The sequence below is a fragment of the Suricata suricatta genome, chromosome 12 (genome assembly GCF_006229205.1).
Source record: "Suricata suricatta isolate VVHF042 chromosome 12, meerkat_22Aug2017_6uvM2_HiC, whole genome shotgun sequence".
Lineage (NCBI taxonomy): Eukaryota > Metazoa > Chordata > Mammalia > Carnivora > Herpestidae > Suricata > Suricata suricatta.
The window spans coordinates 76,338,948-76,363,129 of record NC_043711.1 but is presented as its reverse complement, the minus strand read 5'-3'; the positions used below and the strand labels follow the sequence as shown (position 1 = coordinate 76,363,129).

Sequence of the window (24,182 nt, the reverse complement as noted above, 5' to 3'; positions counted from 1 at the left end):
TTTACAGAAAAATAAACACAAATAGTTAACAAATGTATAAAAAGATGGTCAACCTCCCTAATCACTATCTTTTTACTTGCCATGAATCGAATTACTTGATATGAATCGAACAGTTGATGACCCAAATGTGGGGATTCTCCAAGGTCCCATTACTTACTCTACCTATGTTGGGTGATGTTAGCCAGGTCATTGCTACGTATCAGACCTACTGGCTCATATTGCCTCCATCTTTGTCTCCAACCTGAACCTCTCCCCACCTTTTTTCTTACTTTTACAAGTCTTGAGTTAGGGGTGTTAGGAAAATACTTCATAGCCTACCATATCATTGAATTAAAACTACAGGTAACTGGGGCTTTGGTGTGGCTCAATGGGTTGAGCGAGCATCTGACTCTTGATTTTGGTTCAGGTCATGATCTGGCCGTTGGTGGGATTGGGACCCACATGCAGCTCTGCACTGACAGCATGGAGTCTGCTTGGGATTCTCCGTCTCCTCTCTCTGACCCTCTCCTGCCTGCACACTCTCTCTCAAAATAAATAAATAAACGTAAAGAAAAGAAAAGAAACTGATTCTAGGACCCAATTCTTTGTCTGTCTCAAGGCCAACACATGCATCTCCACAAACTTTGCAACTATCACCACAGATGACTGGCCAACTCCAACTAGTTGGGGGTTCGATGCGGGGAAGAGGGTAGGAGCCAACTACATTAACATTCACTTTAAGGCAAACACAGCCGCAGAGCTAACGAAGGGCCGGAAATTTAGAGCCCAGTCCGATACTCCTTCAGCAGAGTATTGTTCCTTACACAAGGAGGGGTGAGAGGAAGATGGCTGATGGGGCTGGAATGTGGATTCAATTGGACGCTTCCTCTGGGGGCGCCTGCCAATATCTGTGGCCTGGGAGAGAGGGATTTGCTCAGCGGCTGTTGCAATTCTTCTGCCTTCTCTGTTATTATCAAGAATTTATGGAGCGCTCCGGGACTCCAGAATGCCTCATAAGAACCATTTACAAGCCACGCTTCCGGGATGCCTGGAGAACAAGCAAGTGGGGGCCACCATCTCTTGGAGGAAGATGGAGGGAGGCGGGGAGGAGGGCGGGGCTTCCCTCGCAGGTGGCATCTCCCACACAGACCTGAAACAGCTCCCAGCTCCCAGCTTCCCACACAGAAAAAGAAGGGGAGAGAAGGGGACACAAATGAAGGACAACTTTGACCCCAAACATAAATGTTCTAGAAAAATAACTTTATAAAAGATTATTTATAAAAAATATTTCTTTAATGTGGAGCTGCTCCTTGGAAGTCTAAATCCTATTTACACCTACAGAACTTCCTTTATGAACATAGTCGCTCCTCACAAATTCTAAATCAGTACAACTTCCCTGTAGGTAAAGCCTATGTTGAACCACATCTGCTAAAATGTCTGAAGATATGCATATTGGGTTTGCCCCATCATGGCCCCCCCAGGGTTTAGTCACACTGACGACCCGTTGGGACCACCGCCAAGTCAAGTCAGTCCTTCCTACTGGCCCCAACATTGTGCCCTGGCGGAATGTTCTCGGTTCCCCTCAGCTGCCAGGGCAATACCATGTACCTCGTTAGTGGAACCTAATATGTTTCACGTGAAGGCCCATCCATTACTTCCTGCTTGCACCAAAGACAATTTGGGGGCACAACCCTCCTTAAGAGCCAAGAGAATGTTTTGACTGAGGAAAGGTTCCTACGCAATTGGAGGATGGCACCCCGGCCACAGAGAACTTTCTGGGTCTGCTTTTCATGCTCTGTGAGTGTATCCATGCTCCTCTACAGACCCAAGCAAACTCACATGCTCTCCAGACCCTGGTCCAAAACTGAGCTCCTCCTTCAAAGCATCCCCGGTGCCCCTGGGCAGTGCTGTGGGGCAGGCACACCCACCTCAGCCGGTCTGCCATTCCAGCACTTAGCACCACACCGAAACCAACCATCTGGTGCCCCCCCCGCGCCCCCCCGCTGGGACTGGAGCGTCCCTCCTCTGGGCCCCAGCTCCCAGCCTGTGAATCTTCCCCTTATATGATTTCTTCCAGGGAGGGAATGGGTCCCTGCTGTCTTGGGTAAGAGGATTCCTAGAAGCAGAGCCCCAAACAAGGATTTCTGGGCACATGAGTTACTGAGGAAGTGTTTTCGAGAGAAACCTGTAAGCAAGTGAGGGAAGCAGGGCTGAGCCAGGGAAGGAGCTGGGTCACCAGGGTTTTGCTGGAGTCCAGCCATAGCCTGACCCCATGGGAACTCCGGGGTGTGAACATCTCCCCAGAGTTGTCCCACCTTAGGCAGTCCCTGAGCTGTCAGTCATCAGCTTAGAGCCCCCCTGGGAAGAGGGGGTGAGCCCCCAGGCACTGCCCTACCAAGACTAGTTCCCGGGACCAGGAAGCTGCTAAGACTTGAGAGCAATCCACTTTCTCCCACCGCCGTCAGGCTGGGCAGAAGCAGCTGTGGGCACCAGACAGCCAGGTGATGCAGGCTCAAGGCTACACTGCAGGGGGGGGGCAGGCTGCCTGAGCTCTGGGCCAAACCCCTGCAGCTGTTGCACGAAGGCTCCCTCCCTCTTCCTGTTCACGGACTGCCACATCACAGGTGTCTCCAGCCTCCCCGAGAATAAATGAGGGGCCGTGCAAGCCCTTGAAAGTCACCAGCCCAGCTTCCTGTAAGGAAGGCAAACATTAAGCCCTGAAGAAGCTCAAGGAAGTGGGAAACGGCATCCAAAGGTCTCCTGTGTCCTTAGTTCTTGGTTGCTCCAGACTCCGGTTCCCTCACTCTCTTTCTGTCAGGGAGCCTGCAGAACATGCCATGGTTAATCTGGTCTCAGAGCATCCCCAGGATGCTGGCTAATCCCTACGGTGTCTCTTCTGGTCCAGACACCAGAAGAGAACTGGGAAGGAACTGGGAAGCCCCTAGAAAGAGAAGAGCAAATACAGAACAGAAAGGCTGGCAACCCCTGGCAGGAAAGTCCAGAGTGAGATAAAAAGCCCCACTTTGTTTCCCAAACTCTTCCTGGTGGCACAGCAGGAGCCAGGGTAGGATGGGGTGGGGGGTAACGGCCGGTTTCCAACACCCAGGCAGTCCCAGTACCTAAGAAAGTATAGCTAGGAGAATGAGACCAGCTTGGGGAGGGGAAGGCTTGCCCCAGAGAATTCCCAGGAGGGCGAACCCACAGAGCTGCCTTCTGGCCAGTCTTCAGGCCTCAGCTGAAAGCAAGGCGGGAAGGGGAAGCAGCTGCCTTGAGACACGTGACATCTCAGAGGTTCTCATTCTAGCACTCATCAAACTCTCCCTGAGGACGGGAGAGGGGGTGTGTGGGGGGCAGGGGGTAAGAGAAGTTGATTTTAAACTCCTGACGTCCAGGCTGCAACTCATACTGATTACAGAAACCCTCTGAAAGGGGCCCAGGCATGACCATTTTTCAAAAAGCTTATTTATTTTGAGAGACAGCATGAGCAGAGAGAGAGGGAGACAGAGAATCCCAAGCAGGCTCCACGCTGTCAGCACAGAGCCTGACACGGGGCTTAATCCCACAAACCTCCAGATCATGACCTGAGCCAAGATCAAGAGTCAGATGCCTAGCTTAACCAACTGAGCCCCCCAGGCACGCCGTATGAGCATTTTTAAAGCCTTCCCAGGTGGTGCCACCGATGGACAAACAGGACTGAGAAGGATCGTAAAATCTGATAGGGACAGAGCTATGTAGACAGAGGACACTGCCAAATGTACCCCAAAGCAGCCTTTCAAGAATGGAAGGAACGGGATTTTCTAAAGCAAACTAAGTTGGGTCTTTAGCACCCCCTCACCACTACTAATCTTTCAAAGGAGAGAGGAGATGGTGTAGAGCATTGCAGAGGATCAGCGTATGCAGGGCCAGAGCTCACTGATGCAAAGGGCTCCATTGTGCAAACCAGGGCACCATACCACAGAAGCCAGGAAGCCAGCTTCAGGCTCCAGATACAAAGGAAATGCTCCCTGGAGGTCCACAGATTCCCCTTTTGGGGCCTGTCCCCACCTCTTCTCTGAGTCCTGCCCTGCCTCCTGGGGACAATCTGGAATCCCTGGGTTGGTTGGAGTAGAAAGCTATCTGCCACAGTGCTTCATACTATAGTGTTAAAGACTTTCTCATCAGGTCTGCTGAGGGACTCTGCTTTGTAACGAAGCAGTGACAGAGGAGATAGGGCTGTTCCCTCTGCACGTCAGCTCCTTGGTCCAGGGGCAGGAAGAAGCGTTGATGGCAAACAGGAAACCCCAGCCCTATTGCACCACACGAGGAAGGAGACAAGAGTCGTGGCCTGGGACCCTGCCAAGTTCTAGAGATTGCAAGAGATTCCACCTCCTGGTTCCTGAAACTGAACCTGATCCTGTCCCAAACATGGGCAAAATCCAGGCTGCCTGGGAAGGAAATAGGGCAGCCACACTTTGCCTTCCACCTGCACGCTTTATTCAATAAAAAGCCCACTGACTGGCCAGGGCTGCATCCTCTCTGGGACCCATTCACTCCACTGGTCCTCCCCTCTCTGAATGCACTTCCTCTGTCCCCTTTTTCAGGCATTTAGGCCTCCATTTACCCACCCACAGAGCTCTCCCAATCACTCTGCTTGAGAGCCTGGCACCAAACACCACCAAAGAGAGGCAGGTTTAAGGTCAAGTGTCCTAAGTGTGTTTACTGCACTTTCTCAGCTTTACATTTGGCTGTGAATAAAAGGCTTTGCCAATCTCCACCTCGAAAACATGCTAAGCATCACGTAAGGGGGAGTGGAAGGTATTTGGGAAGAGGCTGGCAGGTAGCAAAGGGCTTAGCTCAAGAGAACTAGCAGAACACTTATCTCAGGAGGCACCTTGACACCTGTTTCCCCCACAAATAGGGGAAAGAACAATCACAATATTATTGCTGAGCTAATAAGAAAATACCAAATGCGAATCATACCCAGCTACTATAAATAAGAGTTTACTATGGCCACCTAGTATCTGCTTCAACCCGTTGAATCCCCAAAACAACCCCATGAAGAAAGAAACCTTACTATCCCCATTTTGCAGATGAAGCCAATGAGGCACAAAGAAGCAAAGTAACCTGTCCCAAAATACACAGCCAGAAAGAGATGGAGCTGGAGTCGAACCTATGACTGTGGGGCTCAGAGGCTGATGCCCGCGAGTTTTCAGAGCAGACCTCTCTCGAGGGGAAGGGGAAAAAAGGGTTTTCAGCTACAAATCAGCGAACCCAGCCATAACCAGAGGAGTGCTTCTCACACTGGAGTGTGAACCAGAATCCCCTGCAGGGTTCATGAAACACAGACGCCTTTCCCCCTCTCCTCCTCCCCCCACACCCGGTCACCCCCCGGTTTCTGATTCAGTACTTCCGGATGGGGCCTGAGAATGTGCATTCCTTTTTTTTTTTTAAGTTTTTAATATTTATTTTTGAGAGAGAGAGACAGACAGTGTGAGCAGGGGAGGGTCAGAGAGAAGGAGACACAGAATCCGAAGCAGGCGCCAGGCTCTGAGCTGTCAGCACAGAGCTTGTGCAGGGCTCGAACTCACAAACTGCAAGATCATGACCTGAGCCGAAGTCGGACGCTTAACCGACTGGGCCACCCAGACACCCCTGAGAATGTGCATTCCTAACAGGCTCCGAAGTGATGCTGGCCTTGCCGGTAACAAAGCTCTAGAAGCTCCATCTTATTCCTCCCATGAAAGAACCCATGGGGAAGGCTTTATTTTCATCATTTCACAGATGAGGAAACAGAAGGTCCCAGAGGTTAGACAATTTGCCCCAAGTCACAGGGCTGACAAGAAGCCCAGGGCTCCTTCCGTGGCACCCTGGCTAAGCACCGTATATTGGGGGAACGGGCTGAGCAGGACAGGCAGGAATAGGCTGGTTTTAGCCACCGGCCATGGTGGGTCCAGGAGTCCCAGGGAGGGGAGGTAAGTGAGTGGATGGCTGGACAGACAAGCCATGGGTAAAGCAGGCCCTGCAGAGACCAGGATGGAGACCTTGGCCAGGGACCTGGGCACCTGCAGCATCGCAGAGCCACAGACCCTAAGTCACATCCACCCTCCATCTAAAGAATGAACTACCTTAGTGGGTCCCACAAACCGCCTGCTCACCCAAGCCAGAAAAAGCCTGGGGGCCTGACTGATGTCGGATACGAGGCCTTTGTGACAAGAAATATGGCTCCCATCCCAGGAGGCAGCCCCTGCCTGGCCCACCCTCCAGATGAAGAGCTGAGACTCAAGCCACATGGGGCTCCCCCCTCAAGCAGCTTAGTCCACAAACCCCTGCTCTTCCCACAGCCAATTGGGACCCTGGCCTGTCCTCTCAGGCCTCCTGCGCACAGATCTGAGTGCCCAGAGCGGCTGGGGCAGATAGGAGGAAATAGTCCTGGGATTCCTGCCAGGAGGGACCGCCTCCCACTCCACAGCAGCGGGCCGGCGGCCAGGTGAGTGACCCGGAAAGTCACCGCGGGTACTCACCCAAACAATCACCTCCCGGCCCGGATGAGCAACTACTTGTTTATAGGAAAGTCCCACCGGTGTCCACGAGCTTTTGACCTTCTGGATGGATGTTGAGGAGGAAACCCAAAGGCCCTTAGGCTCACATCAGAGAACCAGGGTATTGGAGCAGGACAGAAAAAAAAGGCATTAAGGGAGTAAAAAAACGCATGTGTGCTTGTGTATAGAATTTAGACTCTGGCTCAGCAAAACCAAAGCCTTAGAAAGCTAACCCTCCAATCTGACAGACCTGCCAAGGAAGGGCCTGGCTGCATCGACCTCCCTAGAGCAGCACCTTCCTTCCCTTAGACCAGAGGGGCCTTGCCAAGGTTACCCGTTCAGGGGCTAAACTCCATGAATGTGTGAAATTTCTGTCTGGTGGAGTTGGCCTGAGGAAAGGGATGGGAAGTTGGTGCAGGAAACACTGGCCCTAATCAAGCAAATAAGACCGAGCGTTCCTTGACCTGCATCTCTCAGAACCAAGAGCTGTTTTATAGGGTGGTTTAATGTCCTACCACAGGAAGGGCAAATTAGGCTTTCCTCCAGCGCAGTAACGATGGGGTTGAGGTGAAGCCCCGGGGCACAGGGAAGGCCCAAGTTCTGTATGAGTCCTTGAGCTTGGAGCCCCCACTCGCTATTTGTGGTTAGCATCTCAGCTCTGAGGGGACCTGCTGACTGATCTGGGCAGGTGGGGAGGGGCTGCCTTTAGTTCCCTGTTTCCGACAAGCACAGGTTCTTTCTGGCCACTCTTCCTGTTTATCGAGTGGTTTCTCTGAGACTCATCTCTGACCTCACTTCCCCTTCCTCAGGGGACCCCAGCAGTTCTTCCTTTTTTGGTGCTCTAGGCTAAGATTCTGAGTTTTGTGTGGAGAGATCTTGGGGTTTCTGCTCTGTGCTACCTAGGGCCTGGATTGGAAACCCAAGAGCCAGGATCGTGGGCCTCCCTCACCCCTCCTGCCCCCCACAATGGGCAGGTTCCTCACACTCAAAGGCAGCGAGGAAGGGACGGCTAAGGAAGAGTCCAGTGTGCGCTGGGCCCTCCCTGGGGGCAGCCATGCTGGGGCATCTCACATCCACCCTCCTTTAAGCCCCGTAACACCCCGTGTGTGTGGAAAAACTCACTCTTGCCCAGCAGATCTCAGACCCTTCCTAGTACCAGGAGAGATGGCTCATCTGGGGGTTTCCAGAACATTTCCAGGAGGCGAAGGGGAAGTTTTCCACGAAACCACATTCACACCCTCCTCTGCCAGCCCTACAACCAACCAAATGACCCTAAAGGAAGATCAACACCATGAAAAACAGGACTTCTCCTCAAAATGCCCTTCAAAGGCCGTCTCTGTAAACTCTTCACACCTTCCCAACGGTCTAGGATTAAAAGAGCAGCCTCTCACAGGGCAGAGAGAAAACAGGCAGAGCCAGGTAAAGAAACTTCCAGAGTCCAGTGGGCAAGGCTGTCCCTCCCAGACCTACATCCTATCGCTGACTTCCTGGAGAGCCTGACAGGCCCTTCCAGGAACTCACTTACCAAGGAACCTAAAGCCTTTCCCACAGAACAAGGTGTCCCAGAGAAAAGCCACTTGATTCACTCCTGTGACGCCTGAACACATGACCTGGTTTCTCAGTGCTGGGTCCCGAAGCTTCCCGACTCCTCACCTCAGACTCAACCTGAAGCTGAAGCGTATGCACCATCTCCCCCGCTCCCCACCCCACTACACCATGTCCCTGGTGAAGGAAGTAATCCTCGACCCAAATGTCTATATGACCAACTGTAAGACCCCGTATGGAGCTTTAGGAAGAGGGGGCCCACTATCTTAAGACTACCACCCATCTCTCCAGAGCACTTGGGGCCTCATGGACCCCCACCAACTAAAGTCCTCCCTGCCTGCCAGCCAGGCCACCCTGCCTATGGACAGAACAGTCAGCAGCCATATCTACGGCCACCGTGATGGGCATTTAGCAGGTCAGATTGAGCCTGGGACCCACAAAGGATGCTTGAAATTGAAATGTCGAGGGTCTCATTCTCAATCTTCAAGGAAGACGGCCTCAACAGCCCACCTCCACCTGGTTTGGACCTCACTCACCGCAGGACGGCTCTGAGACTCAAGGCACAGTGAGCCCCACGGGCACCCCCTCAAACCCACCACAGCAGCCACATCTGCGACAAGAGGCCCAGCTGCCAGTGACCAGCAAGCCACAACCGGGGTCGGCCCTGAGGCTGGCAGGGCTGCATTTGTCGGTGCCTGGCCGCCTCTCTTGCCCAGATGGGCTGACAGGGAGGTCAGACCCTGCCCCCCACCCAGGTGGTGATGGCAGGGGCGTGAAGGATGGCCAAGACCTCGTGGCCCTGTGTGAAATGAAACCACCAGGGACCAAATGCCACCACTCCATCGCAAGGCTTTCTCTTTCTTTCCTTTTTATGACCTCAGCAAAGCACACATCTTTATTCATTTAAAAAATATAGATAAGTGGGGCGCCTGGGTGGCCCAGCTGGTTGGACACCCGACTTTGGTTTGAGTCATGATTTCATGGTTCATGGGTTCAAGCCCTGCATTGGGCTCTGTGCTGACAGCTCAGAGCCTGGAGCCTGCTTCAGATTCTGGGTCTCCCTCTCTCTGTCTGCCCCTTTCCCACACATGCACTCAGTCTCTCTCACAAAAATACATAAACATTTAAAACCTTTTTAAAATATAGATAAGCAAAAAGATTATGATCCACAAAAAGACAATTATTGAATGATTCCAATTCTGAGATGCCTAGAATATGCAAATTCACTGTAAGTGGAATAGAGGCTGCCAGGGGCTTGAGGATAGGGAATGGGAAGCTAATGTTTAATGGGCACAGAGTCTTTGTTTGGGATGATGGAAAAGTTCTGGAAATGGATACTGGTGACAGTTGTATAACAATGGGAATGCACTTAATGTCACTGCTGCTGTCTGAATATTTGTGTCCCTCCACATTCATATGCTAAAATCTTAACCCAAAATGTGATGGCATATGGGGGTGTCTGGGTGGCTCAGTCGGTTAACTGTCCAACTTTGGCTCAGGTCATGATTTCCCAGTCTATGAGTTTGAGCCCTGCGTTGGGCTCTGTGCTGACAGGTCAAAGCCTGGAGCCTACTTTGGATTTTGTGTGTCCCTCGCTCTCTGCCTCTCCCCCACTAGTGCTCTCTCTCTCTCTCTCTCTCTCTCTTTCTCTCTCAAAAATAAATATTTAAAAAAATTTTTTAAAGACAAATGATGGGATGAGGAAATGGGACCTTTGGGTATGATTCATGGGGGTGGCTCCAATCAACGGGGATTGGTGGCCCTTTAAAAGAGATGCCGTGGAGCCCCCCTCCTTCCTGCCACATGAAGATATAATGTGAAGTCAGAGACCTGGAAGAGGCTCTCTCCCGCTGGTGCTGACACCCTGACCTTGGACTTCCAGCCTCCAGAACTGTGAGAAATACATTTCTGTAGGTTTTTTTTCATTTCTGTAGTTTTTAAGTCACTCAATTGGTGGTATCATGTTATAACAGCCCAAAGAGACTAGACAGCCCCTGAACTGTACACTTAAAAGTGATGAAAGGGGAACGCCTGGGTGGCTCAGTCAGTTAAGCATCTGGCTTCGGCTCAGGTCATGATCTCACGGTTCGTGGGTTTGAGCCCTGCGTCGGGCTCTGTGCTGACAGCTCGGAGCCTGGAGCCTGCTTCAGGTTCTGTATCTCCCTGTCTCTGACCCTCCCCTACTTGCACTGTCTCTATCTCTCAAAAAAAAAAAAAAATTAAAAAAAGTGATGGAAGGGATACATTTTATATCACATATATTTTACCATAATTAAAAATTTTTAATATAAGTATTTAACTTAAAAAAAGACTAAGATCAGGGGCCTGTGGGTGGCTCAGCCAGTTAAGCGTCTGACTCTTGATATCTGCTCGGATCATGAGCACACAGTCCTGAGATCCAGTCCCATGTCTGTCAGTGCAGAGCCTGCTTGGGATTCTGTCTTTCTCCCTCTCTCTCTGCCCTTTCCCCCACTTGTGCTTTCTCTCACTCTCCAAACAAATAAATATTTTTTTAAAAAGACCATGATTGCTACCTCCCCAGATTTCACCAGGGACAATCACTATGAACATTTTGCCGTACATCCTTCCAGAGACAAAAAAAAAAAAAAGGATATGATACATTTTACAAACAGCACAGTTTGGTAACCTGCTTTTTAGAAATATCATATTTTTCCATAGTAATAGATGTACAATTATACCCTGTATTTTCTGTAGCCACACAGTATTCTAATGTATAGATATGCGGTCTTCCCTGCCATCCAAAAGTAGAACATTCCTATGAAACTTTTGTAAGCCAAAGTATAAAGTGAAGAAGCAATTCTCATTAATTTGTATGGAAAATTTTTTAGCACCCCCAGGCCCCAAAAATAACATCTCTTAGGCTTTCCCCATACCTCAGGACACATCTTGCTAATGAAAACACAAAATAAATTGAAATCAGCACAGGTGCTCACAGACACAGTTCAAAGCTCTGAGGCTCGATGCCGACATGTTGAGTGTAGGTCCCGCGGAATGAGCTTGGCAAGACCACTCCCAGTGCTATTTTTGTTTTTCCCCTTTTTTCATAAAAATGAAAATCCCTTTCAGATTTCTGTTAGGGAAAAAAAAACAGGTACTAACATAGGTCTTTCATAAAAGCCAAGCAGCACAAGGCAAACAACTTTCGAAAAGTGAGGGATGCCTGTACCATAATTAACAAGCTTACTTTTGTTGGGATTTAGTCTCCATTTTGGTTGTTGTTGTTATTATTACAAATAATGCTACCAGGGACATCTCTGTGCACGTTATTTCCCTGCACCTGTCCAATTATATCCTTAGGGTAAGACTTCCAACCAGTGGAATTGCTGAGTCAGGGATTCCCTCAGGAGGACGGTCAACAGAGACTTAGGAGTAAAATCGCACCAGGGATGTTGAATTCTGTCATACAGAAGTCTCCTTCTCCAGGTGGACTACTGGCTTTCACTTGGGGGTCTGTGACACTGCACTATGGTTCAGGAAAGTGGGGACAGTCTTTTCCATAAGATACCAGCTCCTGTCTCCCCACCACCCAGGCCTCCTCAGGGAACACACCCTGCCTGTGTCATGAAGAGAAATTGGTACACAAGGAAGGCAGAACATGGCTGGGCTAATCTCTACTGAATTCCTTTTAGCCAGCGCGTTAGAAGACTACAGCAAAAGACTCTAAGAGGGCCCAGTGCTGAGGGCCCAGTGCTGGGCGCCCTGGGTGGGCAACAGAAGTATGGACGCATGAAAGATTTTCCTTTGTGAAAGGTTTTGTTCTTGAGTAGACGCAAGAAGAATGCAGTGGACTCTTCCTAAAGAGACCCAGTTGTCAAAGGACCTAATGGAATCATCTAATTCCTTACCCTGCAGATGGGGAACCTGAGACCACGAAAGACTATTGTATAAACATTTCAATAGCCTTTAAATGAACCCCAAAAGTGTCTCACCCAAAGTGATTCAGCTGGCCATTCAAGGGCAGAGCTTGAACCTACCCCAAGTTCTGGATGCCTCGTACAATTCTTACCCACCTCCCTTGGTATACAAAATTGAAAATTAAGACCACTGAGGCCACATCCCAGTTCAGTCATGATCAGCTACGAAATGGAGCTCCTCCTACTGGCTTTCAGGAGCTGACTATGTACATCTCTTCTCAACTCAGTGTTCATGGCGCCAAGTTACCAAACTTGAAATCAGCTACGGTGGGAATGTTTACACTACAGAAATCAACAAATACTGCAAAGCAGGGAATCTCCCCAACCTCTGGAGAGCCCAGTTGTCCAACATTTATCACTGGTCACAACCTAGATGTGAAAGCCATGAGCAGATGAACTCAGTTTCCTCACTAGCTTGAGGATAGCTTCTTTCCAAAGCATTATAATTGGCCATCCATGGGCCCTCATAATACCCACTCCCAACCCACCATGGCCCCTCTATATTAATCAATGAGCAGCAAACGTCTGCCTGAATGCCTGCTCTATGGTGGGCCACTGTCTGAACACACATCACAATATCACTGTGGGATAGTTATAATTTCCATCTTACAATTAGGAAACATAAGGCTCAGACACATTAAATTACTGTCTACATTTACTGTTAAAGGACTGAGAACTAAATCCTATCCTAGGTTGATTTCACCTGAAGTTGTCCCTCAAACAAGGATCTGAGTGCAAGTGGAGGGGCCTGGGAAAGTGAAACAGGGAAGGACAGCAGCCAGTGAAGAGAGCCAGTTACTAGGCAACTCTGGCAGACAGCGTAGCACATGCCCCAAGTCACGCCAGCAGAGAAGTGAGGGAACTGGGGTATTTATACACCTCCTGTCATCAGTCACTGGTTGAGGCCAAGGGAGCACGGGAAGGATGCTGACAGTCTATTACATGCCCCAAAATCATGCCGCTGTAAATGGTAAAACAGCATTCAGACTTCAAATCCAATATTCTGCATTGGTCTTTTAGAAATGAGCAGTTAGGGGCACCTGGTTGGCTCAGTCAGTTAAGCGTCCAATTTCATTCAGTTGAAGTCATGATCTCATGGTTCATGGGTTTAAGCCCCGTGTCATGCTCCATGCTGACACCTCAAAGCCTGGAGCCTGCTTTGGATTCTGTGTCTCCCGCTCTCTCTGCCCATCCCCCCCAAAATAAACAAACAATAAAAAAATAAAAACAAGCACTTAATCTAACAAACACTTAACTGAGTGCCAAGTATGAGTAAAGCACCATGCTGGTCAAGTACACCTATCTTGCAAAATCACTTTGGGTCGAGATGCCCAAGGACAGCACAAGGTATCTTTTTATCAAGTTTTATCAATGGAATGAATAGGCAAAGTCCTTCTAAGCCCTCCCTGCCCCCTACTTCGGGGAAAGGTTTCCCTCTCTGATTCAGCAACAGCTGGCGTGGACAGGAGTTCTACATCCTCCAGCCGTCGCCCTGAGCAGCTGTGCCAACCTGTGATTACAGGCTCCAGAGTTTCCCTGCCATCCCAGGGCTGATCAAAAATGACCCACTGGACGCCCCGCCGGTTCTGTTTACTGTGCCCGGCTTTCCTCCATCCTCACCCAGATACCTCCTCCATGGGAACCCACAAGCGGGCCAAAGAAATGAAACCAGCAATCACTGATCTGCGGGAACTTATCCCATCTTAAGGACTTACTTAAAATTCTTCTGGAGACACAGGGAGGTGCTTAAATAGGGCAATGTGTAATTAGAGTAAATCACTGGACCCTACTGTAAAGAGTGGTGGGAGAAGCAGGGAGGCGGCAGGGGGGGACCGCTGCCCTCGTTCTGTAAACCGCATGGTCGCAGCTCTCAGCAACTATGTCTTGAAGACAGAGAAACTGGCCGTCTTCTGTTCCAAGCACACTGCTGAGACCTGCCCAGCTCCTCACCCTGGGGGAGACACAGGCAAGTCTCAGTCCATTTCCTAGCCTCTCAGGGGGATTCTCCAGCAATCTGGTCCTGCCTCCACAACTCCTCCCAGTGGAGACACTTCCTGCCCGAGTACCCAGGATGGACCGAAGGCAAGAATCAGGCCAATGTTCTTTTGTGCTTCAGGACAGCCTTTGGCACTCCAGCAGAGGTGCCAGGATGTGCAGTCCTGGGCACGGCTCCAGCCAACTCTCTCGGCCATTCCTAAGCAGCTCACGCACAGAAGGCAGACACGAAGCTTGGCTCTGGGGCCCCAGGAAATAGACCAAGAAGTCAAAGCCAAACCAGTGGGTGACTGGCAGGCCCCAGGTAGGACAGCGTCTCTGAGAACAGGGAGGATTGAGGGACTGAGAAGAAGGTGTATGGTGTCTACCACTCCTAACTGACTTCTAAGAGGACACAAACTCGAGAGAGGGCCTGGAGCCCCAAACAGAAGCCATGTAGACAGGCAGAGAAGTGGGCAGGCTTGGAGCCCCAGAGGCAGAAGGAGACCCTCTCAGGAAGATGGGGATGCTGCCTGCGGAGGAACTCGGGCACAGGTGTCCTGGCCCAGGCAGTCAGGTGCAGAGGGCACACCCCTACCTTCCCCTGGAGGGGGGCAGCCCTGGAGGCGCCAGGTCCCCTGGCCTCCTTTCAGCCAGGCTCTCTGAAGATACCCCTCATTTTACCCAATTTCACCAGCACAGAAACAAGGGCGTGGAGCATGGCTACATCTAGGCCACACCCAGGCTAGATGATCCTGCCTCCCAATAGGCACCCCTGCTCTCCTGTCTTCTGAAGGACAGGCAGGATTCCCTGCTCACCGTCCCCAGCACAGGGAATCCCCAACTGTCCCAGCCCACACTCCCTGGTGCCCAGGCAGGCTGTAACTATGGCCTCCTCTCCTTCTGCCAGGGCAAGAACTGTCTACTGTCCTTCCCAACATACCCCACCTCTCTGAGCTCAGCCACCAGTTGAGGCGGTCTTGTAGCCTCCCAGGGTCCAGGAGACTGCCTGATCCAGAGCAGAAAGCTGGTGGCCACCTTCAGCTGCTCCAGGGTCTCTGCTCCCAAGTGGGCCCCTCCCAGGCTGACTCCTCGCTTGCATTCCACACAAGCTAAAAACCAAACAAAATCAAAAAACCCAAAACACTTCTCCTCAAAGCAATCAATACCTCTTAGCCGTGAGAACTTTCTTCAATTCCTCAGACCACCTGCAGAAAGAGTTCCCAGTAAATAAATGCAGACTGATAAGTAAAATAAATCCCACATTTCTCCTCCAGACAGTCTGGCAAGAAGGCCCCTGGCTCTGAATCACAACTGTTTAAAAGAATCATTGTTTCTAATTCTTTCCTCCCATTGTACCAAGATCAACCGGGGCAGGAACAGAGTCTCACCCCGGGATGAATTGTTATTTGTCAGCTCGCTGTTTCAAACTTTCATTCATCACATCAAGGTACTTACTATAAACTTGGCCAATGCTAGTCACAGCTTCCGGCCTCTGGGATAACCCGGATTCCGGACACCTGGGAAGCCTAGCGCTCAGTTCCTGCTGTCACTGAGGGGCAGAGGTGCTGTGAACAACCCAGGACCCACAGGGAGCCCCAGAGTCAGATGGAGACCCCGGTCTCCCTATCGGGCCACCTCGCCTTTCTGTGCGGTCCCCAGGGTCCCCCCAGCTCAAAAGCGGAATGCAAAGCAGGCACCCGAAATGCAGAAGAGCCCGGGTCGCTCAAGGCACCCGCCTCTCTCGGGAGAGAGAGGAGCGAAGCCGAGGTCCCCAACGACCGCAGCACTAACTCCGTAGGCCAGCGGGGAGACCGAAAAGGGGAAGTGCCACGAGGACCAAGGGCCCCGTGCCCCTGCGCCATCCCGGAGGAGACGCGGGGGCGCCGCCCGCCCCCGCTGGGTGCTGGAACCCGCCTCTGGGGAACCGTCCGCGGGGCAGAGAAGATGGGGACCGCGCTGGGGTCGGGCGCTCCCCAGCGTTGTCCGGGCCTGCCATCCTTGCACCTGCTGCCCCGCCCCAGCTCTCCAGGGAGTCCCGGGAACCCCGAAGAAGGGCTGGGGGCGCCTTCCTGTCGCCGTTCCCGGGGCGGAGAGAAGGAAGGAACCCTAGGGGTCGCGGGGGAAGACGAGCTTGGAGCCACAACTTTCTCCGACCAGAAGGTGGGCGTGCAGGGCTTGGCGCCTAGGCGGCCTCCAGGGAGTCCGCACGCCCAAGAACCCCGGCGTCCGGGGAGGAGGGAGAAGACCAGGGCAGGCGAGGACATAGGCGCTGACCTGGACCCGACGGAGAACACCGCGGGAAAACTTTCGGCGAGGCTGGAGGGAGGCAGGGGAGAGAGGACTGGCCCGCGCCCGGCACCTTGCGCCCAGCATCCCGCGCCCGCTGCCCCACGCCCCGAGCCTTGCCTGCGTCCCCAGCCGGCTGCATCGCCCGCGGAGTTGAAAAGTGGGGGTGCCTCGGCGGGGGGCGGGGGTCGCTCCAGCCCGCGCCTGGGTCAGCGATCCGCGGGCCCGGCTCAAATCCAGTGGGGCAATGCCGGTGGCGGCCGCACGATTGGGGGTCGAGCGTCCCGCCCTCCTCGCCTCCCCTCCGCCCCTCCCGCCCCTCTGCCTTTATCCGTCCTTACCGCGTCGGATCGGCCTCTCTCCCCGCTTTTCTCTAGCTCTCCATCTCTCCCCCGCCCCTCTTCCCTTGCCTTTCTTCCTCCCCTCCTCTCCCGCCGTCCCTCCCTCCTCCCTCCCCCTGGGGGGCGGAGCTTCTCCCCACCCTCCCAGACAATGCTAGGGCTGCAGGTCCCCTCCTTCCCAGCTTGAGAGTCGGGGCTCCGGCTGCCCGCGTCTCTTCCGGGCTCCGGGGGCCGGGGGAGGGCGCGACAAGGAGCCGGTAGGAGTGCTGGGGTGGGGGAGGACGGGCTGGCTTCGCTCATCCCCTTCGCCGCCGCCCTCTTCAAGCCGGATGGAGTCTCGGCCCAAGCCCCATGGCTCGCCCTGCGCTGTGACAGCCACTCCCAGGGAACAGTCACGCTGCCCCGCTGAGCCCATCTTGAGCGCCTCGGAGTCCCCAGACAGTGGATGTGGGATTCATTTTCTAACACCCCGCCTTGTTCCAAAAAGGGTTTGCGCTGAGCAGGGGCTAAGCAAGGCCCCTTCGATTGAACGGGGCGGGGGCAGACGTGACAGTGAAGAAGGCCAAGTTTCTTTGTCCACCTCTCACCTCCCTCTCTCATCCATCTCTGAACTTCCTGGGGCTCTCAGCACCCCAGCTCCCGGGCCCCTTATCTGTTTCCTCCCTCTAATCATAATTCTTCCCACCCCCACACACACATACAAACCCCAACCCTGCAGGGTGAGTCTCCATGCCCAAAAAAGGGGGGGCCTAATGGTTAGTGGGTAGCCAGCCCCCAGGGTACAACCGGGTCTGCTCATCCCTCCTGGAAGCCAAGCATTCTTTACTAAAGTCATTGTTTGGATCTTGGAATGTGTCTCCCTTAGAAACAATGTTATAAATGGTGATGTGCTTCCCAGCCCAGCCACAAAAGCCTTTGAACCCAAAATGCAGCTGTAGGGTGGTGCTCAGAACTGTGTCAGCTACCCTGGAACAAGGAGGCCACTGATCAGCGTTTTCTGTAGGGAAAAAAAAAAAATTATCTACTTGTACTACTTCATGACCTATAAACACAAAGCTCTCCCGTTAATGTTCTCCCCGACCCTCAGCCAGAACTCTGTATTGGTAAGCTTTTTGGTTTGCAGGTAACATGAACACCATCGGCGGAATGTATTCTGAGGACACGGCGTTTGCTCTGTGACCTCAAAGTCCAAACTGCAGGAAAGAGCTCTGTAAGAGGCAAATCCAGAGCTTGAAGTCTTCTCTAAGGGGCCAGCCCTTCCCTTTCATGGTAGATTGGTCTTCCCTGCGCCCCAGACACATGACAAAGGGTGGCCCCCATTTCCACCCATAGGGGCCTGGGGCTCCGCTATTGAAAACAGCAGCCAGGCGAAGCTAGAATTCCTTAGTCTCTACGCCAGTCTCTCAAGAGAGCAGCTCATTGGCCTAGCTTGAGTCAGGTGACCATCCTATGACCAATCAACTGGGGTGGAGGACTCCTACTGCACAAACTGAGCTCCTACGTACCCTGCCCTTCGGCCCTGTTTAAAACACAGTGCAAAAAAACAAAACAAAAAAACAAAGCGCAGAGGTACCTGGATGGCTCTGTTGGTTAAGCTTCTGACTTTGGCTCAGGTCATGATCCTGGGGTTGGTGAGTTCCAGCCCCGCATTTGGGCTCGGCTGACAGCGTGGAGCCTGGAGTCTGCTTCCAATTCTGTGTCTCCTTCTCTCTCTGCTCCTACCCCACCCCCACCCCCAAAAAATAAACATAAAAAAAAACCACCATCCATTCCCCTCTACTTATATTTTACACATTGGTGAATAAACTGATTCATTAGTTCAAGATACCAGGAAACATCTTTTTTCCCCATCAGTTTCCCCATACAGAAGCCACAGAAGAGAAAGGAGTATGTTCTTCTCCTTCCAGTGGTGTAGGGACAATACCTCGTAACAGGCTTAATACTTTCCAATTATTAAACTGGTACATGAAAGCCCACCCTCAAGCCATGTTTTCTTGCCACTATCGACCTCTGGGGACTGGACCAAGAGGCACATGGCCCCAGGGAAGCAGCAGGTAAGCATTGTCTAGAACCCATTCTCCATTAGAAATAGTGTGAGCAACAGGTGCAATTAAAATTTTCTAGCTACAGTAACAATAGTAAAAACAAAAAAAAAGGCCCAGTGAAAATTAATCATAATACTATATTTTACTTACCCCAATATATTCAAAATATAATTTCAACATGTAAACAATATAAAGACATTATTCATGAGGTGTTTTACATTCTATTCTTGTACTAAGACTGAAATCGGGTGTGTATTTACACTTCAGCACATCTCAATTCAGAGGTTAAATTTTTATCACAAATACTTGATCTGTATTTAGGTTTTATAAGATTTCTATCTGAAAAAAGTAGATTTACATACCCAAGTTGTTCCAAACATACTTTAACATTACCCAGTAGCTGGGCTGTTTGGGTGGCTCAGTCAGTTGAGTGTTGGATTCTTGATTTAGGCTCAGGTCATGATCCTAAGGTGGTGGGATGGAGCTTTGCTCTGAGCATAAAGCCTGCTTCAGATTCTCTCTCTCTCTCTCTCTCTCTCTCTCTCCTCTCTCTCTCTCTCAAAAAAAAATTGTTTAAATAAAGTTGCCCAGTCACTGAATTGAGTAGTATCAGTTTTTAAATTTTAATTTTAATTAAGATTAAATGAACTTAAAATGTAGTTCTTCAGTGGCACTAGCTATGTTTCAAGTGCTCAATGGCCACATGTAGCTTGTGGCTACCATATAGGGACAGTGCAAATTTAGAGAGCAAGGAAGCCACTGATGCAGTCAGAGTCTACAAGCCGACTTTCCTCTTCTCTTTAGCAAAACAGGAATGACAAGCATGGTGAGAGAGAAAATGATTTTCCAAATTCTTTATGTCCCCATAGAACATTTTAAGAGGCAGGCTCTGACCCTGGAGGAGAGCTCTACCACACGCCTGCGGTGAAGGGAGGTATGCAGAGAAGAAAAGAAGTCCCCCAAAGCCCACTCTTGTGTTCCCTGTGGATTCTGGGCAAAGAGAGAAAGAAGTAGGACAAATAGTTGGAAGGAAAGTTTGCAGCTTCCTCGAATGCAACCTTTGACCAGAGTGAGGAGGTGTGTCCCCGGGTTAAGGGGAGTTCTGAGACTAAATAGAGGGCTTGGCCCCACGGGCTGCCCACCTCTTCCTCCCCTGTTCTCAGGCACTGACCTAAGAGAGAGGAGGCTGTGTCGTTAAAGTCAACTTAATTGATCACCATAGTTGTACAGAGATAGGGCCTGGGTTTAGCTTTCTGGAGTCACCCCCCCCACCACCACAATTCCTATGAGGCACAGACATGATGCAGAAGTTCCCACCTCCTCTCAAGCACCGATGGCCTCCGGAGGAAGCTAACTTGTGAGTTACAGGCTTCCCATTGGGACGTCTTAATTGAGTTCTTTCACAAACACAACGTGAGATAAGGACTTAGGTACAGGTCACTTACTTGGAGCTGATCCCAGAAAGGAAAGTGAGATAGGGAGGGAGGAGAAGCTAATAAAGAGTGTACAGCTGGGGCCTCATTCTTCTGGGGACCCTTTGAGGAACGTGCCTCAGGACTGTCCTCTCTGAAAGTCAGGGGTCTGGGACTTTATCTCACCTCCCACCAGCTGAGGATTACACTCAGGAAAGCTTCTTCTTACTTCCTGGTTGTGTGGCCCCCTTTGGCCTTAAGGAAACATCTGAGGCAGAAGAGCAGGAGCCACTGGCTAAAGGTGGGATGAGTCATTGTGCCTGGAGCTATCCACCTCAGCTGGGGTGAGCGGTGGGCTGAGGGATATAACACAGAACACACAAGCCGTCTGCTCCAAGACCTGGCATGGAGAGGGGCCAGTTGATCCCGGAGGCTAGGTCAGGGGCTGGCGGGAGGAGGACATGATGGGCACTCAGAGGGAACATCGGTGAGGCCTGAGTTAACGTCATTGTTGTGGAAGTTGGGGAGCACCGCAGAGCTCTGAATGAGCACGGAGCACCTAGACCATCAGGTGCACAAGCCAGACATCCAAACACTCAGGAATGGGGCCATCGCCCCTCAGCATTCTGCTTTCAAGAGATGATCCCTGGTTGGCCCACAAGACCCAGAAGCGTTACCTCACATGCCCCTACAGGAAGAACTTGGAGAGTTTCTAAGGAAACCGGAGAGACAGAATTATTGCCTCAGACTCCATTTTCCCCCTCCTCTGCTATCCAGGAGGTAAGAATCTACAAAAGAATCTCTAGTGAGTTATGGAGAAATAAAGAAGACTAAGCGAGGCCTGCCACGGGGACCTGAATGTATCTCGACATGTCTGGCACACAGCATGGTAGGAGGGCTGCATATCTATTTGCTTGAGAGGTATAAAAAGGAACTCCTGGAAGATAATTTCATTCTAAGGAAAGAAGAAACCAAGTTTGGTTTGGTCTAGTAACAAAGTTTTAGTTGACAGAAGGGAGATGAAATGGTCATTCAACTCTGTCCCCAACTTGGCCCTTTGTGGGATCCTAGGAAGATAGACGTTTCTAGAAGTTACAACTCAAAGGACTGTTTCATAAGGCACAGGGAGACTCTGGGGCTCAAGCAGCTATGCTTTAGGGTCCCTCCTGCTAAGTAACAGTTTAGGGACCTATACTCCTACACTCAGCTTCTCTATTTCAAGGGCTTGGCATGTTGACATTACCGAGAAAGTAGTAGATGGATTGCCAAAATGGTCACAATTATGGGGTGCCTCGAAGGCTCAGTTGGTTAAGCATCTGACTCTTGATCTCAGCTCAGGTCATGATCTCACTGTTCATGAGATCGAGCCTCATGTCAGGCTCTGTGCTAACAGTGTAGAGCCTGTTTGGATTCTCTCTCTCCCTCTCTCTCTGCCCCTACCCCCCTCTCTCTTTCAAAATAAAGAAATAAACATTTTTAAAAATGGTCACAAATATTCCCCTTCCTCCAAATACTTTGCAGTTCCTCCCACAAAAAGGGGGAGCCTACTTCCCCACCTCGAATCTGAGCGGGCACTGTGAGCTGCTTCGGCCAGTAGAATGCAGCAGAAGTCATACCGGACCTCCTCAGAGGCTGGCCTTACACCCTTCTACTCTCTCCACTGGGACATTACTCCGCCACGTGAGTAAGCCTGAGCTCACTGGAGGGTGAGGGATCCCATGACCCAGAGCCGGGGCAACCCAGCTGTCCCAGCCAAGGCCCTAGATGTGTGAAAGACCCAACCAAAATTAGGAAAGCCCTCGACCCAGTCCACAGGCGACCCTGACACATGAAGGAGCCCAGCTGAGTCTAGCCCAAATAGCCAACCAGTGGAAGCATGAGCTAAACAGTTTGTGGTCATTGTAAGCCACTAAAGTCCTGGTTGTTCATTATACAATGGCAGCTAACTGTTAAAGAACTTAAGAGGATTAAAATAAATAAATAAAGTAACTGGGAGGTGACGGATGTGTTCACGAACCTTACTGGAGTAATTGTTTTGCAACATATACATATATCAAATCATCACATACACCTTAAACTTATATAATGTGGCATGTCAGTTATATCTTAGTAAAGCCAGAGGGGAAAACACAAAACATAAAAGCCTCTAATCCAAAGGAAGGAAAAGAACATAATGGGATAAAGTGGCTGTGGTTACATGACCAGGATGTTGGTGGACACGAGTCTGGAGCCTCCTGGATCGGTTTATGAGCTTGTAAGAGAAGCCTCTGGAAATTCCTCCCCCACAGAAACGCCCCTTCCAAAGCAGTATAGACGTATGGATGGCTGAAGTCCCAGGGAGCTGGCGAAAGTTCTATTTATGGCTGCTAATGTGACCATTTGTTCTCATAAAGTGGAGAGACCCAGAAATTTGAGTAACAAAGACTTTGTCACTGAACCCCACAGGTTTATCTTTCACGGAGAAGGGCTATCTTAATTAAAAGAGTCCACTTTATCCACCGCTAAGAAATTTCCACAGCGTCTTAAATATTTATAGAGGACAGTGTCTGGATTCATCCTTGGAGATGGGAGGGTGGATTAAAGCTCTCAAAGAGTTGGCATCTAAGTAGGCTCAGGTGCGCGAGTCTCAGGTCCCACACACAGAAGACCTATCTTTCTAGATTTTTCCCTCCTCCACTTAAAGTGTAGACAGGGGCTGGTGAGAGGAAAGTGGGAAAGCAAAGTATATAACTCAGACTTGGTTCATTTCTTGCAAATATGCTTTTTTCCCCCAGTAAGTATTTGGAAGGAAGCTGCAGGTGAAATTCTCTGGGCAGCCATCCCTCTAAATGAAGTGCTTATAAACAGAATTTGGTAGATTAGACGAGAGATTTCATATAATTTTTCTAGGAATCTATTTGTTTCCTAACCCCAAGGTTGCATTCCATCAAAGCACCCCTTCCATTTTTGGATATATTGAAATACTAATTACTTGGTGTGAAAATGTTATCCTGTCATAATACAAACTGAATACACATTCAATATTATGTTGATAGATATTTACTAGGCATCTATGGTATGCTAGGTGCCACGTTAGGCATGGAGAAAGAAATAAAAGAAATATAAGAATCATGGAGCGAAAAATAGCATCAAGCAGCATCTAATCCAACAACATGTTTGGTGGACTCAGAAATTGAGACTTAGAGAAATCAACTCACTACACCCTTTGGCTGCAAGAAACAAAAGCCATTTGGGCCAGCCTAACTAAGTAAAGAGAGACTGCTTTTAAAGAACAAACGTTTCCTGCAGAACTCATGGGAAGAAAGTGAGCCAGCTAGAATATGACCTACAGGGGCTCCTGGGTGGCTCAGTTAGTTAAGCGTCCAACTTCAGCTCAGGTCATGATCTCACGGTTCAGGGGTTCAAGCCCCGCGTTGGGCTCTGTGCTGACAGCTCAGAGCCTGAAGCCTGCTTCAGATTTTGTGTGTCTCCCTCTCTTTCTGCCCCTCCCCTACTCATGCTCTATTTCTCTCTGTCTCAATAATAAATAAACATTAAAAATTTTTAAGAATCGCTTCTCGGCGTTTTGGCTAAGATCAAGCGTAGTATCTGTTCACGTCAGCTTAATATCTGACGTGTCTTCTATTAGGGGACAGTATATTAGGTGAATTTTTAGAGCCAGGAGCTGGACTGGGAACTCGTTCCATCCACTCCGTGCATCACTCTGGTATTGCAGTGCTTCCAGGAGTGGTGCCCCCCCCCAAAAAAATTGTTTTTAAGAAAAGAATATGACCTACAGTTTTCTCTCATTCTTGCCCCCGACCTGTCTCCCTCTCTCCCTCTCTCACTTTTCCTGCCTGCTTTTTAAAAATGTTTTTATTTATTTTTGAGAGAGAGAAAGATAGACAGAGCATGAGCAGGGGAGGGGCAGAGAGGAGACACAGAATCCAGAGCAGGCTCCAGGCTCTGAGCCATCAGCACAGAGTCCAGTGCGGGGCTCAAACTTGTGAACTGTGAAATCATGACCTGAAGGGAAATCAGACGCTTTACCAACTGAGCCACCCAGGTGTCCCACTTCCTGGCTGCTTCTTTTATTGCCTTCTTCTTCATATCTGCTCCAGTCTGCCCAGATGGCAGCCTTAATCCCAAAGTCTACATGCAGTTA

General features: G+C 50.5%; 1 protein-coding gene and 1 non-coding gene across 7 annotated transcripts in view; one reads left to right on the top strand and one right to left on the bottom strand.

The window, feature by feature from the left end:
- RASSF2 (Ras association domain family member 2) overlaps positions 1–16,628 on the bottom strand; it is a 44,968-nt gene extending 28,340 nt beyond the window's left edge. The window contains exons 1-2 of one of the 6 annotated variants that reach the window (XM_029918291.1): positions 16,582–16,614; positions 15,121–15,159 (exon numbers count right to left, since the gene is read on the bottom strand). The gene's annotated coding sequence lies outside the window, so the exon portion shown is untranslated. Of the gene's footprint in view, positions 1–6,479; positions 6,966–15,120; positions 15,160–15,409; positions 15,632–16,360; positions 16,551–16,581 lie in introns of those variants that run through there. The other 5 variants (XM_029918290.1, XM_029918296.1, XM_029918294.1 and 2 more) reach the window with 5 other exon arrangements.
- Positions 16,629–23,587: 6,959 nt separating this feature from the next.
- Positions 23,588–23,778, top strand: LOC115275620. Its single transcript, XR_003901678.1, has one exon. It is a non-coding gene; the product is annotated as a U2 spliceosomal RNA (small nuclear RNA).
- The last annotated feature ends 404 nt before the right edge of the window (positions 23,779–24,182 follow it).